Source organism: Equus przewalskii, chromosome 10, assembly GCF_037783145.1.
Source record: "Equus przewalskii isolate Varuska chromosome 10, EquPr2, whole genome shotgun sequence".
Taxonomy (NCBI): Eukaryota; Metazoa; Chordata; class Mammalia; order Perissodactyla; family Equidae; genus Equus; species Equus przewalskii.
The window spans coordinates 49,251,071-49,267,977 of NC_091840.1; positions in this window are offsets into that span (position 1 = coordinate 49,251,071).

Consider the following 16,907-nt stretch of genomic DNA (forward strand, 5'->3'; position numbering starts at 1 on the left):
AACCACTACGGCACGGGGGCAACCCTTCCATTTTTTAATTAAATCATTTGTTTTCTTTTTCTCTCTCTCTCTTTTTTTTTTTTGTGAGGAAAATTTGCCCTAAGCTAACATCCATTGCCAAGCCTCCTCTTTTTTTTTTTTTTTTTTGGCTTGAGGAAGATTAGCCCTGAGCTAACATCTGTGCCAGTCTTCCTCTACTTTGTACGTGGGATGCCTGTACAGCATGGCTGATGAGTGGAGCAGCTCCGCATCTGGGATTCAAACCTGCGAACCTGAGCACGTGGAACTTGAACCACTTGGCCACACGGCCAGCCCCCAAAATCGTTTGTTTTCTTATTATTAAGTTTTGAAGTCCTTTATATATTCTGTATACAAGTCTTCATCAGGTATGTGATTTTCAAATACTGTCCTCCAGTCTGTGGTTTGTCTTTTCATTCTCTCAACAGTGTCCTTTGAAAAGAAGTTCCTAATTTTGAAGGAGTCCAATTTATTGATTTTCTTTTCCTTTATGGATAGTACTAGGCCCTTTGCATTTCCATATATATTTTATTTTATTTATCTTACAATACTATGAGGTGGGTACTATATTATCATTGTCGTTGGTGGCAGAGCAACATGGTGATCAACATCATGGGTCATGGGCTCTGGACTTTCAAATACCTGGATTCAAATTCTGTCATTGTCACTTAGCCTAATCTACCCAAGGGAGTTATTGAACTTTTTTTATGAGTCAGTCCTCTTATGTATAAAATGGGTTTATTAATAACACTTAGCTCACACGGTTGTAGCTAATTAAATGAGATAATTAAATGAGAACTATGCTAAGTTCCTGGAATACTGATTGAGCATTCAGCAAGTACTAGCCACGGTTGTTACCCCCACTTTGCAGGTGATAAAGGTTGAGCTTTAAGAAGATAAATAACTCTCCTAAAGTAGAGCTTAAAAGGGATGCGATAAATTTAGAAATGACACAACCACGGTATTTGGACTCCCAACCCCAGTTCCTTAGTCACTATAGAATAATCTGTCCTGTAACTTTTATAAAGATAATTTCTAATCCACATACAATGCTGCAATAATAGTAACAAACTCTTCTATTACACTGAGCTTGTGTCAGACGTTATTCTAAGTATGTACTTTACATGTCCTAACTCATGCCATCCTCACAGCTCTCGGAGGGAGGTATACTGTTATCCCCAGCTTACAGCTTTGGAGACTAAGGTGCTGTTAAGTAATTTACTGGAGCATGCATAGATAGTAAGTGGCAGGACCAAATGTTATTTTGGCCATGCTAGGTCCTTTGCATTTCCATATAAATTTTAGAATCAACCTGTTCCACCAAAATAAGCCCACTGAGATTTTGATTGGAATCATGTTGATTTTGTAGATCAATTTTGGAGAGAATCTATACCTTACCAGTATTGAGTCTTCTGATCCATGAATATAACATAGCTCTCCACTTATTTAGGTTTTCAAAAATTTGTCTTCGCAACATTCTGTAGTTTTCAATGTGCAAGTCTTGCACATCTTTGTCAGATCTCTCCCTAAGTAATTAATATTTTTTATGGTATTGTAAATGGTATTTTTTAAAATTTCAGCGTCTGGTTGATCATTGCTAGTATATAGACACACAAATATAGTTTTGTATTATATCCTGCAACATTATTAAATTCACATATTAATTCTAGTATCTTGTCATTCTATAGAATTTTCCACACAGACAATCGTATCTTCTGTGAATAAATACAGTTTTACTTTTTCCTTTCCAGTCTGCATTCCTCATACTTCTTTCTCTACTGTGTTGTTCTGGCTAGAACTTCCAGTACAAGGTCGAGCACGAGTGGTGAAAGGAAACGCCCTTGCGTTACCCTGATCACAGCGCTAAAGCATTCAGTATTCAAGCATTAAGAATGATGTTAGCTATAGGTTTCTATAGAGCCCTTTTTCAAGTTGAGAAAGAAATTTTTTGAATAATAAAAAATTTTTATGTTTATCTGCATATTTACCATTTGAAGGCTCTTCATTCCTTTGTATGCCCCCAGATTTTGTCTGGTATCATTTTTCTTCTGATTGAAGGACTTGACTTCCTTTAACAGTTCAGGTCAGCTAATAATGTATTGTCTGAAAATGTCTTAGCTTTCCTGTTTTTCTGCAAGACATTTTCACTGGGCATAGAATTCTAGATTGATAAGGTTATTTTTCCTTTTGGTACTTTTCAAATGTTGCTCCGCCATCTTCTGGATCACATTGATTCCAACAAGAAGGTCGCTGAAATGTTTGTTTCCCTCTATGTACATAATCTGTCCTTTTCCTCTGGCTACTGTTAGATTTTTCTCTTTATTGCTAGTTTTAAACAGTTTTATTACAATGTACCTTGGTGTCGTTTACTTCATGTTTCTGTTGCTTTTGGTTCATTGAGCTTCTTGGATCTGTGGATTCATAGATTTCATCAAATTTGGAAGAAGTGTTTTCATTATTATTTTGCATATTTTTTCTGCACCTCCTCCTTTCAAGATTCCAGTTATATGTATATTAGACTTCTTGAAGTTATTCCACTCTCAATGTTCAGTTGTTTTCAGCCTTTTTTTCCTCCATGTTTCATTGTGGCTAGTTTCTCTTCCTGTGTCGAGTTCACTAATCTTGTCTTCTGTGGTGCCTTCGTTAGTGCCGCAGAGTTGGTTCCAACTCCTAGTGACTGTGCATACAGTAGAGCTGAACTCTGCCCCATCTTTCTGTGCCATCCTCTCACCTTCCAGCACTGTATCAGACAATGCTCCACTGCTGTTCATAGGCTTTGCATGGCCAACTTTTTCAGAAGTGGGTGGCCAGGCCCTTCTTTCCAGTCTGTCTTAGTCTGAAAGCTCTGCTGAAACCTGTGCACCCTGCTGGTGACCTTGCTGGTATTTGAAATACTGGTGGCATAGCTTTCAGCATGATAACAACACGCAGCCACCACAGTGTGACAACCCACAGATGGGTGGTGTAGTCCTTTTCCTGACCAGGAAAGGAACCTGGGTGATGACAACGAGAGCTCTGAATCTGAACCACTAAACCACTAGTCTGTACTGTCTAATCTGCTGTAAATTCCATTCAGTGTATTTTTCATCTCTAGAAGTTTGATTTGGGTCATACATATCTTCTATGTTTCTATATAACGTGCTCTTGTCCACTAATTCCATCATCTCTGTCATTTCTGGGTCTGTTTCGATTGATTGATTTTTCTCCCCATATGAGTTTTAGTTTCCTGATTCCTTGAATGCTTGGTAATTTTTCATTGAGGCATGTTGTTTTAGACAAACGCAAAACCTCTCTGAGGAGGTGACATTAGATTGGACACAATATTGAGAAGTATCCAGCAGCTTTTTTAATCCTGACTGATTTAACACTAATAAGAAGAAAATGCATCTCTCTCTCTCTCTCTCTCTCTTTTTTTTTTTTTTTTTTGCTAAGTAAGATCCACCATGTGCTAACATCTGTTGCCAATCTTCCTCTTTTTGTATGTTACCTGCAGTCACAGCACGGCCACTGAGGAGTGCTGTTGGTCCATGCCCGGGAACCAAACCCAGGCCGCTGAAACAGAGCACACTGAACTTAACCACTAGGCCACTGGGCCTGGCCCAGAAAATGTATCTCATTTTAATTTGCAATTCCTTGATTACTGATGAGGCAAAGTATCTTTCCAGATTTATTGGCCATTTGAAGTTCAGAAAAGAAATTCATGTGTCCTTTGCCCATTTTTTTCCCTATTGGTCATGCACCTTTTACAAATGGACTTATAACAGTTTTTTATATGTTAAGGAAAATTACTCTTGTCTCATAGTGCAGATATTTTTCACAATTTGTGTTTTACCTTCCAGATTTGTACTTGCTGCTCCTTATGCCTAGAAGGCAGCTCACTCCTACTCTCTGTTACTCCAATCTCCCTTACATTCCTCCATTTTTCTCCAAAATCCTTATTACCATCAGACATGTTATATATTTCTGTTTTTCCTCCTTTTGTGATCGTCTCCTAACTAGAAAATAAACTGTACAAGAGCAGAGATTTATCCGTTTTATTTACTGCTGTATCCCCCCAAACAGCAAGACCAGAGCACATGATAAATGCCTATTAAATACACTTTGGAGAGAAAAGAGTTAATCTTGTTTCAATGTTTTTTGTTTTCATTAAGGTCTATCACCTTTTCAGTTATAGTTTCTGACTTTAAAACATATTTAGAAAGGCTTTCCCACTTAAAGAATTTTTTTTTTTTACATTTAAACTTTAAAATCTGCTTGGAATTAATTTTGATGCATGAAGTATGATTCCAATTTTACTGATGAATTTTCTCCCTTCCCCTCAGCCCTTGGCAACCACCGTTTTACTTCCTGTCTCGATGAATTTAACTGCTCCAGGTTCATCATATAAGTGGAATCATAAAATATCTGTCCTTTTCTGACTGGGTTATTTCACTTAGCAGAATGTCCTCAAGGTTCATTCGTGTTGTAGCACGTGTCAGAGTTTCCTTTCTTTTTAAGGCTGAATAATATTCCGTTGTATGTAAATACCACATTTATCTACTCATCCACCGATAAGACTTTTGGGTTGTTTCCACTTTTTGGCTATTGTGAATATGCTGCTATGAACATGAGTGTATAAAAATCTCTTTGAGATCTTGCTTTTAATTCTTTGGAGTATATACTCAGAAGTGTAATTGCTAGATCATATGGTAATTTTATTTTCAATATTTTGAGGCACCGCCTTACTGTTTTTCGTACCAGCGGCACCATTATACATATCCACCATCAGTACACAAGGATTACAATTTCTCCAAATCCCTGCCAACACTTGTTATTTTCTGACCCTTTTTTTTTTTAAAGAATAGCTATCCTGGAGCTGGCCCAGTGGCACAGGGGTTAAGTTCGCACGTTCCTCTTTAGAGGCCCAGGGTTAGCTGGTTCAGATCCCGGGTGCGGACATGGCACTGCTTGGCAAGCCATGCTGTGGTAGGCGTCCCACATATAAAGTAGGGCACAGATGTTAGCTCAGGGCCAGTCTTCCTCAACAAAAAGAGGAGGATTGGCAGCAGGTGCTAGCTCAGGGCTAATCTTCCTCAAAAAAAAAAAAAAAAAAGAATAGCCATCCTAACGGGTGTAAGGTAGTATCTCATGGTTTTGATTTGCATTTCCCTGCATGATTAATGATGTTGAGCATGTTTTCATGTGCTTCTTGGCCATTTGTATATCTTCTTTGGAGAAATGTCTGTTCAAGTCCTTTCTCCATTTTTCAATCAGGTTGTCTGGCTCTTTTTTTTTTTTTTTTTCCTGAGGAAGACTAGCCCTGAGCTAACATCTGTCACCAATTCTCCTCTTTTTGCTGAGGAAGACTGGCCCTGAGCTACCATCTGTGCCCATCTTCCTCTGTTTCATATGTGGGACGCCTGCCACAGCATGGCTTGATGAGTGGCTCATAAGTCCAGACCAGGATCAGAACCCATGAACCCTGGGTGGTGGAAGCTGAGCATGTGAACTTAACCACTAAGCTGCCCCCACAGGGCCAGCCCCAACCACTGAATTTTTAATAGTTGGAACTTCAATCTTTGTACAAAGGGAAGTGAGACAATAAAAAGAACAAGAGCAGTGTGTAGTGAAGAGGGTTGGAGAAATAGAGATTTCTGATCTGGATGGCCTTTCACTGTCTGGGTTCTCAGCTCTCCAGGCAGTATCTGCTTTCCTCTGCTCCTCCCCTCACAGACTTGGAATTCCCATGGTTTCTGTGCATGCCCTGAGCCAGAGGGTCGGTCGGGATCTACCAGGCTCCTTTATAGATGTGAGGGCTTCTTGTCTGGTTTAACAATTAGCCGGGGGCGTGCGGCGGTTGTGGGGGCGGGGGGAATGTGTCGATGGCGCCATCTGGTGGTAGAAGTGAGAATGTTCCCAGACTTTCCGCAATTTATCAGGAGGCTGGATGGAGGTAGAGGCAGGGTTTTGCGCCTCCAGTCAGGCTATAACTTTTTTGGAGAATCTCTTCAGTTCAGCGGGTACTGAAGTGCTTCCTCCCTCCACTCAGCTTTGGGGGTGACAGGGTGGAGATCACCGGCAGAGCTCCGCATGCTGTGTTCACAGGGGCTCCAGCGTGTCTTGCTCCCATAAGCAGGAATTCCCTCACAGAGCCCCCAAATTCCTCCTTCAGGGAATCCCTGGGGCTCTTTTGGGGTAACCTTGTCCTTTCTGGCTGCAGTTCTGGAATGCACATCCCTCCATTCAGGCCCGGCCCTCAGGGCCTGCCTGGTGTGCAGAACATTCAAGGCAGCACCTGATCTGAGCGGTCCAGCCTTGGTCAGGCCGCTCCCCTGCAGCTCTACCTCCCTCGCCAACACTTGTGGGCCTCCTGCCCACGAAGGCTCTGGGGTCCGGCCTTGCTGGGCGGCTTCACCTTCCTGGCTGTCCCTGAAGCAAGCCCTCCGGTCTTTCACATCAGAATTTTAACCACAAAATTCAGCAGGGATCCAGACAATGGATCACAATTTAACAAGGGAAACTCTGCTGTCCTCTAGAAATGTGAGGGCCCTTGTTCTCGGTCTGCAAACTGCTCCTGATGCCTCCCTTTCTCAGAAGCTCCAAGGATTTGCTCCTTCTAATCCCTTAGCTTCAACCCTGCCATCTTTCATGTGAGAAATCTGTGTTTCAGTGGAAAACCATGCATTGTCTAAACTCTAGGGGACATCCCTCTGGGTTTTCTGATCCCACTTCTCTGTAAAGAAAAAAAAAATAATAATAGTGATAATAATTCTGGCCTATAGATATGAGAATTCTGTCCCATCTTAGAGAGGTTGAACTGGCTTTCCTCCCTCCCCCACCTGCTTTGTGGATAAACCAGTTTTGCTTCCATCTGCACATTCATTTCAATATTCCTGATCTATAAATGTGTCTGGCCCTTGGATTTTCTTCTAAACCTATTATAACATCTGCCTGACTCCCTCATTAAGGACTAGAATAAAATCTCTAACAGGTGTTCGTTTTTATATCTGCACAAGATTCATGATTTTATGTTTCATTCAAAATTAGCTTTTAACGCTAAAACTAGGCAGGCCCCTGCCCCAGAAAAGCCTACTTTTTCAGCATCGAGAGCTGAAGTGGTCCTGGTTTGGGCGGGGAGCAACCGGGTGACCTGGTTCCCCTTTAGTTGCCCTCTAGCCTCCGGAGGAGACCTCACCTCGGTGTCCTGGTCCCCACAGGTTGCAGCACAGGTTGTTGGAGAACATGTCACGAAGGCAAAGTTGAGATTTTTCTGGATGGGTGGCAGGAGGCTTGCTTTGAAGTTTTCTGTGTTGTTTTGCCCAGAAACAGTTCAAACATAGCTCAGGAGCCTGGCCATTCTTGCACCTGCCAGGAGGTCAAATGGCTGGCTTTTGAAAATGCTTTAGCGTTTTTCAAGAAAAAGTTGCTACCAGGGGCTGGGGGAAGGGAGGCTGGGGAGTTCGTGTTTAATGGGGACAGAGTCTCTGTTTGGGAAGACGAAAAAGTTCTGGAGATGAATGGTGGCGATGGTCACGCAACAGAGAAAATATACTCAATGCCACCAAACTGTGCACTTAAAAAATGGTTAAGGGGCCGGCCCGTGGTGCAGCGGTTAAGTTCACACATTCCACTTTGGTGGCCCGAGGTTCGCCGGTTCGGATCCCGGGTGTGGACATGGCACAGCTTGACAAGCCATGCTGTGATAGGCGTCCCACATATAACGTGGAGGAAGATGGGCACGGATGTGAGCTCAGGGCCAGGCTTCCTCAGCAAAAAGAGGAGGATTGGCAGCAGGTGTTAGCTCAGGGCTAATCTTCCTCAAAAAAAAAAAAAAAAGGTTAAAATGGTAAATTTTATGTTGTTTACATTTTACCAAAATAAAAAAAGAGAGAGAGAGTTGCGAATTTGAATACTGTTCTGGGTGGATTCCTGTGAGGAAAGCTGAAATTGGACAAGATTTCACAGCTTCTCAGAGACTAACTTTGTGTGTGTGTGATTTTTAAAAATAACCCTTCCTCCTCCCGCCCCACCCCCCTGGTTATCAACCAAACGACAAACAGTGACCCACCGTCTCAAAGGCTCTATGGAACAGAAGGGAGGAGATAAAAAGAAGGAGCTGACAGTGTGAGGGGGAGACAGTCTGTCAATGTGACCCTTGCTGTCATTCTGAAAGGATTGTTTTGGTAGCAAATGACAGAAACCATCCCGGAGACGTAAACCAGAAGACGGTATTGGGAGGATCCTGGAGATGCCAGAGCGGGTATTAGCTTCCTGTTGCTGCTGAGGCAAATCACCACAAACTTTAGCGGCTTAAAAGAGCACAAATTTAATCTCTTACCACTCTGGCCGTCAGAAATCTACGACGGGCTGGCAGGGCTGGTTCCTTCTGGAGACTCAGGAGAGAATCTGTGTCCTCACCTTTTTTAGCTCCTAGAGGCTGCCAGCATCCCTTGCTCAGGGCCCCTTCTTCTATCACTCCAACCTCTTGCTCTGGTGGTCACATCACCTACTTCTGACTCTGACCTTCTGCCTACCTCTTGGAAGAACCCTCCGATGGCATTGGGCTCACCTGGATAGTCCAGGAAAATCTCTCAATCTCAAAACCCTTAATTTAATCACATCTGCAGAGTCCCTTTTACAGTAGAAAGTAACATATTCACAGGTTCCGTCTGGGGACTGAGGTGTCTTTGGGGGTCATTATTCATCTCACCACAGAGGGTTAGTGAGGCTCCTGGGGACATGCCTGGACATCCCCATCCAGGCAGTAATCCTAAATTGCATGTATTCAGATGTGCTTGTTAGATTGTTAACCATCATCAGTACCTCATATTCCTCCCTCCATCCTGCCCGGGGAGGGGTGTCTCTGGCTCCTTCTGTGCTTCCTTTGTGCTTCGTTCACCTTTCGTACACTGGCAGGCTCTTTGGGATGATGTGACAAAGGTCTTTCTAGTCGTTATATACTTTCTGTGCCCCTTGGGTACATCTCTATGTCCACATCCTTGAAACTAAGTCAACCACTCGCCTTTGTGTGCTGACGTGTGACCCAAGGACCGGGGAATGTGTGGGGGATCCATGTAATCAGATCTTTGAAGAGCTGAAGGACCAAACCTGGGGAAGAGAAGGAAGGCAGCTGGGCTTTGGGGTCCACTGAGCCAGGCACTCAAATGCCGACGCCATGAATGAATGGATGGATAGATGTGTGACAGCCTCGATTCTGCTTCTCCCTCTGTGGTTGCTATTCCTCTCTCCTTTACAGACCCACTTTTTCCTCATGGCTGGAACTGCGTCCACCTGCAACTCCTGAACCTCACGTTCCAGAGGAGAAAGTTTGCCTCTCTCTCTGTCCGGTTTGCAAAGCCCCAGGGAAGGACTATTAATGGCTTGCCTTGTGTGGCAGATGCTGTTGGTGCCCCACCTACACCCCTGGGCTCCTCACTCACTGCTCCTCTGCACGCACAACAAGCTTCCTGCTGCCAGCCCTGTGGCTCTTGGCCTGGCCTTTCTCTGGCCACTACGGTGAGCTCTGCCTCAGGCAAGCTGGAAATGCTAGGAAGTCAACCGTGGAGGTGAAAGTCCAGGCAGTGGGCTATCAATCAATGGCTGACCGGAGTTGGTGGACAAAGACCTGAGCTCCCTTGCCCCATGGGTGGGAGAAGTCTAAAGAGTGCTCTCCAGGGGCTGGTGCAGTGGTGAAGTGGTTAAGCACGCGTGCTCAGTTGTGGGGCTCGAGGTTCACAGGCTCGGATCCAGGCACGGACCTAGCACCACTCATCAAGCCATGCTGTGGCAGCATCCCACATAAAATAGAGGAAGCTGGGCACAGATGTTAGCTCAGCGACAATCCTCCTCAGGGAAAAAGAGGAAGATTGGCAACGGATGTTAGCTCAGGGCCAATCTTCCTCACAAAAATGAAAAATAAAAGAGTACTCTCTACAATCCCCCTGAGGTCCCCGGCAGGACTGAGTCCCAGGTGCTCACAGTGGAAACCTGCTTGTTGGTGCTCCCTGTGTTGACTTCCGTCCCTTCCCCATATCACTGTCCCAGGCCTCTGCTGGTGCCACCTGGGGCTAGCTACCAAATAAACTGCTTGTCCTCAAATTCTTCCCCAGGGTCTGCTTCTGGGGCATCTTAATCTAAGACACTGTGGGCCAGGTGCTTATCCCTCGACCAATCATAGCAGCGTGGAGGTGGGGGTGAGGGGCCCTCAGTAAGTACAAGCATAGCAGCTCTTACTGGAAACACATGGTCGATATGGGGGATGGGGGCAGAGGGGAACTTTCTCAAAGGAAAGGATTGCTATTCACAAAAGAAGAGGGGAATTGAGGAAGGGCTTAGCTGGGCCGCTCTCCCTCCACGTCTCTCAGGCAGTTGCTCAGACGTCATCTGAAGGCCAGACTGGGCTGGACGTCCATGATGGCTCACTCACGTGGCTGGCCACTCACACTGGCTGATACCTGGGAGCTCAGCGGGGCTGTCAACCGAGTGTCCCGCATGGCCTCTCCAGCATGGCGGGGGCCCAGAGCTGCTGGACTTCTTACGTGGCGGCTTGCCTCCTCCTCGCCCCACCTTCCATCCCAAGTGACCAGGCAGAAACTGCAACCTTTTAGGACCTGGCTTCCTCAGTTACGCAGCTTCACTTTCACTGCATTCCGTGGGTGATTAATGAGTCACCAAGGTCACCCAGTCTCAAGTAGAGGGGACAGAGATCCCCCTTCTCAATGGGAGGAATGTCAAACAATGTGTGGACTTGTTTTAAAACCACTGCAAAGCATATCTAGGGGAGGTTGCCCAGAGGAGTGACACCGTGCTGGGCTGAGTTGACAGGCCACAGACAACTTCTAGATGTTGTCGACAGGTAAATAACAAGTGGAGAGCGACCAACTTGACCCCCAATCAGAGTTGAACGGTGGCGGGCCTAGTGAGCTGAGCTAGCGTTTGGGAATGAAAAGGAGGAGAAAAGGTTCAGGGGCGGGAGCTGAAATCACTTCTGTCTCCACATCCCTGGCCCAGGGGAGCATCTGTGTCCTCAGCTTTTTCAGCTCCTAGAGGCCACCTGCAGCCCCTGGCTCATGGCTCTCCTTCCATCACTCCCACCTCTCATTTCCATGGTCGCATCTCCTACTACTGACTCTGACCCTCCTGCCTCCCCCTTGGGAGGACCCTTGTGATTACCTGGGCCCCTCTGGATCATCCAGGATAATCTCCCATCTCAGAGTCCTTATCTTAACCACATCTGCAAGGTCCCTTCGTCCATATAAGGTAACACGTTCATGGGTTCTGGGGATGCAGGGCCTTTCTGTGAAAGCGCGTGGGTAAGGAAAGGACTGTTAATGCTCCCCGCACCCTCTCATGGGGACCTTCACCTCCAGGAATCAGGAGAAGTGGGCAGGGACCCCTTTCATACACAAAAGGTGGCTGCCTCCTGCCCACCCATCCCCGATATCGACACACTGACCTTACCTCTGGGCTGGCAAGATCTCACCGCAGTGACCTCAGGGCAGGGACGGGAGAGAGGAGTTGCAACACATGTTTGGTGGTTGTTGGGGCTGCAAAGAGCATCCACGTGGGCTTGGTGACGACTCCCAGTTCCACCAGCTGCTTTGGCCGCCCATAGCCCTCAGAGCTCTTTAAAGATGAGTTCTCGTTTTTGATTTACAAATGTACCCAAACATCGTCAGACAATAGAAAGAAGACAATTTAAATCCCTAAAAATCCCACCAACTCAGAGGTAACCGCTGTTAACATGTTGAAGTTCATCTTTCTTGACACAGATTTAAGTCAACGTGTTTACAAAATCGTTATACACGCCGCTTTGTAATTGGCTTCATTCACTCAATGATAGGCTGTGATCGCTTTTCTACGGCAAAAAAATATAGAATTACATCTCCATCTCTGTTGCTTTTATGGTGTTGTACGGGATAATATATTTAACTAGTACACAATTGACTGCTAAGGTGCTTCTAGTTTTTCACTAATATGAACAATACCACCCCGAGCCTCTTTGCTATCTGTCTAGGCATCTCTTTAGGGTAAATTTCTAGACATGGGGTGACCAAGTCAAAGGGAGACTCATTTTACATTTGGATGCTATTATGGGTTAAATTGTGTCCCCCAAAAGGACATGTTGCAGTCCTAACCCCTCGTACCTGTGAACGTGACCTTACTCGGAAATAGGATCTTTGCAGCTGATTAAGGGAGGATGAAGTCATTAGGGTGGGTTCTAATCCGACTGGCTGGTGTCTTTCCACGTGATGACAAAGGCAGAGACTGGACTGATGCAGCTGCAGGGAAGGAGTGCCAAGGATGCTGGTCATCACCAAAAGCTGGGAAGAGGCAAAGCGTCCTATTGGCACCTTGATTTTGAACTTCTAGCCTCCAGAACTGTGAGACAAATTTCTTTTGTTTTAAACCAATCCATTTCTGGTACTTTGTTACAGCAGCCCCCGCAAAGCAATACAAGGCATATAGCCCAACTGCCCTCCAGAAAGGCTGTCTGAGTTTAAATTCTCCTTGTAATAAACTGTCTTTAGGTACATTTCTTTTATGAATGATAAGGTGTCATGAATTTTTATATGTTTGCCAACTATTTGCATTTCTCCTGTGAATTGCCTGTTTATACCTTTTGCCCGTTTTTCTATTGGGATGTTCATTTTATTTCTTATTTGCTTGTGAGAAATGTTTTCAAATGAGAAACATTGACCCGTTCCCATTTATGGACTGAATATTTTTCCCCTTTTAGGCATCTATCTTTCACCCATGTGTCTGCTTTCTCTTATCCCTCAGAAAGCTTTTAAAAATATAATCAAATTTTTTGTAGCTTTCTTCTATGGTTTTTGGTTTTACAGAAAACTTAGAGAAAGTCTTTCCCCACCCATGATAATTTTAAAAAGAAAATTATCCATGTTTTCTTCTGGTACTTCTATAATGTCATGTTTTAAAGTTATATCTTTGCCATCCCTGGAATGTATTTTCCTGTGAGAAGGGAGATTGGAATCAGGTCGCTTTTTAGAGACTGGACAGTACCATGCAGTGAATAATCCATCTTCTCCAGCTGATGCGAATGCCACCTCCATCGCATCCTCAATTCCCAGTGTCCTGGAGTCTCTTTTGGATTTTTTATTTTATTTTTTTTTTTTCCTTTTTCTCCCCAAAGCCCCCCGGTACATAGTTGTGTATTCTTCGTTGTGGGTTCCTCTAGTTGTAGCATGTGGGACGCTGCCTCAGCGTGGTCTGACGAGCAGTGCCATGTCCGCGCCCAGGATTCGAACCGACGAAACACTGGGCCGCCTGCAGCGGAGCGCGCGAACTTAACCACTCGGCCACGGGGCCAGCCCCTCCTGGAGTCTCTTTTGACTCTTTATTGTGATCACGGTCACAGTTATCCTGACTGTAGTAATCTACTCACTTGTCTTTATTCCCAATGGTCTGTGAGTCACTTGAAGATGACCACTGATCCTGCTCACCATTGTGCTTGGTGACCAGCACAGAGGAGACACTCAGTAAACATTTGACCAAATCCACGAGTGCTGACAGATGGTGTCATGAGGCACCATTGCACTTTTTCCTGGGGTGTCCTACCCCCCAGTGCAGACGCACAACTGCTGCTCGTCTCCCGTGGAGTGTGTGTACACGAAGGGACCACTCAGAGGGAGTTCGATGATCAAAGGGAGGCTCCCACTCCAACGGCCGCCTGTTGTTTGCGTTTCCAGCTAGGTGAGCTCCCCAGAAAGCGACCTGAGCCACAGAGCACGTGGACCAAGGCCCTGAGCAGATCATTTCACTGTGTCATGGAACAGACAATGGTTATAAGTCTCCATGGGAAAACACTAGATTGTAGTCCAAAATAGGAACTGTTGGGGTTTTTTTTCTTTCAGTTTAAGGCAGTTTGATACTTTGAACCTTAGGGTGATGAAGTTGTTGGACTTGATGTAAGGGGTTCAACAAGAAGGCAGGAGGAAGAGTTAAAACCATTAATAAGAGAGAGTTTTCCACCCAAGTCCTGGCACTCTGTTTCCAGGTCATCAGCGGCTTGGCACAGTGGGAAGGTCTCTCAGTCTGCAGCTGGGAGGACCTCACTCGAATCTGAATTTGCCAAACTGAGCACTCTTTCCACCGTATCAGGTTGCCCAACTGTGCCCTGCAGTTCAAGGTATGAGACTACACTATGTTAAGCTTCCTGGCCTCTACCCCGCAGTGACCACTCCCGCCAGCTGCCACCATGAGGGCTTTCTTCCACACTGAGAGCTTCTGCCCGTCGCTTCTGGTTCTATGTTTTGATGCCACACAATACAAGTGGAAGCTTCCTCCCTGTGTTGGCACTTTTACTATTAGTGGCCAGAAATCACAACCCCTTTAAACACTTCTTCTGCCCGTATAGTCCCATACAGCCCTTTCTTCCACTGTTGCTCATGGCACTGATTAATTGACACTTGTCAAGTGGCACAAGGGTTAGACCCTCGTTTTATATATGACTTGGATGCCTTACTGACAAGAGACAGCATGCTGCCTGGCAGGATATGGACAAGGACATTGAATCATGGGGTGAGGAATAGACTAAAATCCCTTCTGAGTCTCCTCCAGTCTGATGGTCTCCGGTTCGGTGGCTTTAAGAGGTGAATGTCTTGTGTCTCCAGCCATCCCCCTTGGGAGGTCAAGCTGGACCCCCAGTGCTGAGGGGAAGGAGAAAGCACACAGATGACCACCAGAGGGCGCCCTCCATGCTCCTGGATCACCCCTCTCAGGGCCCTCCTTAGCTGCCCAGACCTGCAGGCTGCATTTCCGACGTGCAGAAAGAAGGCCAAACACAACCACCCTTACTTCCTGCCCTCCTCTTGTGGTGGAAAGACAATAGTGGAGCCAGGGGAAGAGTGTGGGTGGCAAGGAAGTGGGCAGGTCCAGGTGCCCTGGTGTGGGGCCCTAAACTTTGCCTTCAGGCCTCCCTCTGCTAACACATTTGCTCTGGGTCAACTACACAACCCTCTGCTACTCTCCAGATGCTCTGGCTTGGTCTATCCACATTCTCTCCACTTGCTGAGCTCCCGCACATCCTTCAAGGCCCACTTCAAATGCTGCTGCTAGTATTCTCCCAGCCCTCCCGGTTCTGTGCTCCCACGGTGCCAGCATTCATTGTTTTCAGTAGTAATCACTTACGTGCCCTTCTCTCCCGGAGAACATGGGCTCCACCGGGACCATGACAGCTCAGCTCCAAGTAGAGGCTTGTGAGCACCGGGCCTGGCACAAAGTGAAGGGCGTTGAACTTCACCTGCAATGTATTCTGTCTTCACTTTCCTCCTACACCCTGAGAGACCTCCCTGAGGGCAGGCGCTGGGTCTGATTCTTCCTTCTCTCTGGCCCTCACTGCCCAGCACAGGGCCTAGCAAAGTAGGCCCTCACGTTTGCTAGAATGAAGTGGCCTCCTTCTGTGTGAGTAACCCACTTCTCTCTGTGGATGACCTGGCTCTGTTTTCAGTCAACATGTACCCATGAGGCATTTTCTGCCGTGCCCAGGACTGTGCTGGGTGCCGTGGTTGGGGAGTGGAGAGGAGCCCCCTGTCCCAGCTTGGGAGAGCAGACAATAACAGAAGAGAGATCCGTGGCACCACCCTTGGAGCACCTGGATCTTCATCAGTCTTCCATTTTACAAACGAGGAAACTGAGGCTCAGAGAGGGGAAGATTCATCTAGGAAGTTGTTGACAAACTGAGCCTGGAATTCTGACCTCCCAACACCCCAGGCGTGGACTTGCTGTGCAAAATGCGTTGAGGGAAACAATAGTTCTAGCAAGTTCGCTGTATCCCAGCTGAACAGGGCCATCCAAGGGCTTAGCGGAATCGTTTACTGGATGAATCAATGGAAAACAAACCAAAGAGTAGATTGATGATGTGACCTCCCAGAGCCCCGATGTTCCTACCTGCAAAATGGAGATGATAACCTTCCAGGTAAGTGAGAGGAGGTGAGATCAGGCATGGAAAACACAGGTTTCAGGCCCGGGTCCCCAGCAGGTGCTCAGTAATGGGATTTGTCACTCCTGTGCAGCTGATGGTGCACATTTCCTTCCAGTTCCAAGCCCCGTGACGTCCTGTTGGTAGCTTGAAAGTGGCCACGGCGGGAAAACTTACATCACGGAAATTAGCAAACACTACACATCAGGAATCTTTTCTTTCTTGAGAGCCGGTTGTTAAACACCAGACATCCCAGGTGTCATCACTCTCGCCGAGAATAACTTGTTCCCTCCGAGCAGACGCAACGCACGCAAGTTTAGCTATTTTTACCGGCATGACCGCTCATTTCGGTCACAACAGTCAATTCAACAAAATGGTTGATTGGTTTCCCCACCCCGGCCCCCATTTTAGGAGCCATGAGCCTTACTGGGAACTCTGGCTTGTATTGTTTTGGGGAGGGACCCAATTCAGTCAAAATGGTCAACTGGACCCATTTCTTTTCTTTTCTTTGTTTTTTAAGATTGGCACCTGAGCTAACATCTGTTGCCAATCCTTTTCTTTTTTTTTTTCTGCTTTTTCTTCCCAAATCCCCCCAGTACGTAGTTGTGTATTCTACTCGTGAGTGCCTCTGGTTGTGCTATGTGGGACGCCACCCCAGCATGGCCTGATGAGCGGTGCCGTGTCCGCACCCAGGATCCAAACGCACGAAACTCCGGGCCACTGAAGCAGAGCACGCAAACTTAACCCCTGGACCCATTTCTTGATGCGGCCTGTTACACACCCTTAGAAACAGGAGCTTTTCCCTCACCTCCCTGAGCAGAAGCTGGGTCGGCCGTTCCATGGTTCCCCGGGGTTGGCAAGAGCTCCTTTCCTTGTGGGATGGTGTGTTAGTCACACATGAGCTGGTTTCTTACCCAGATCTGTCTCTGGGTGGGAGGGGGTCCTCTCACACCTCCGGAGTTCCAGGAAT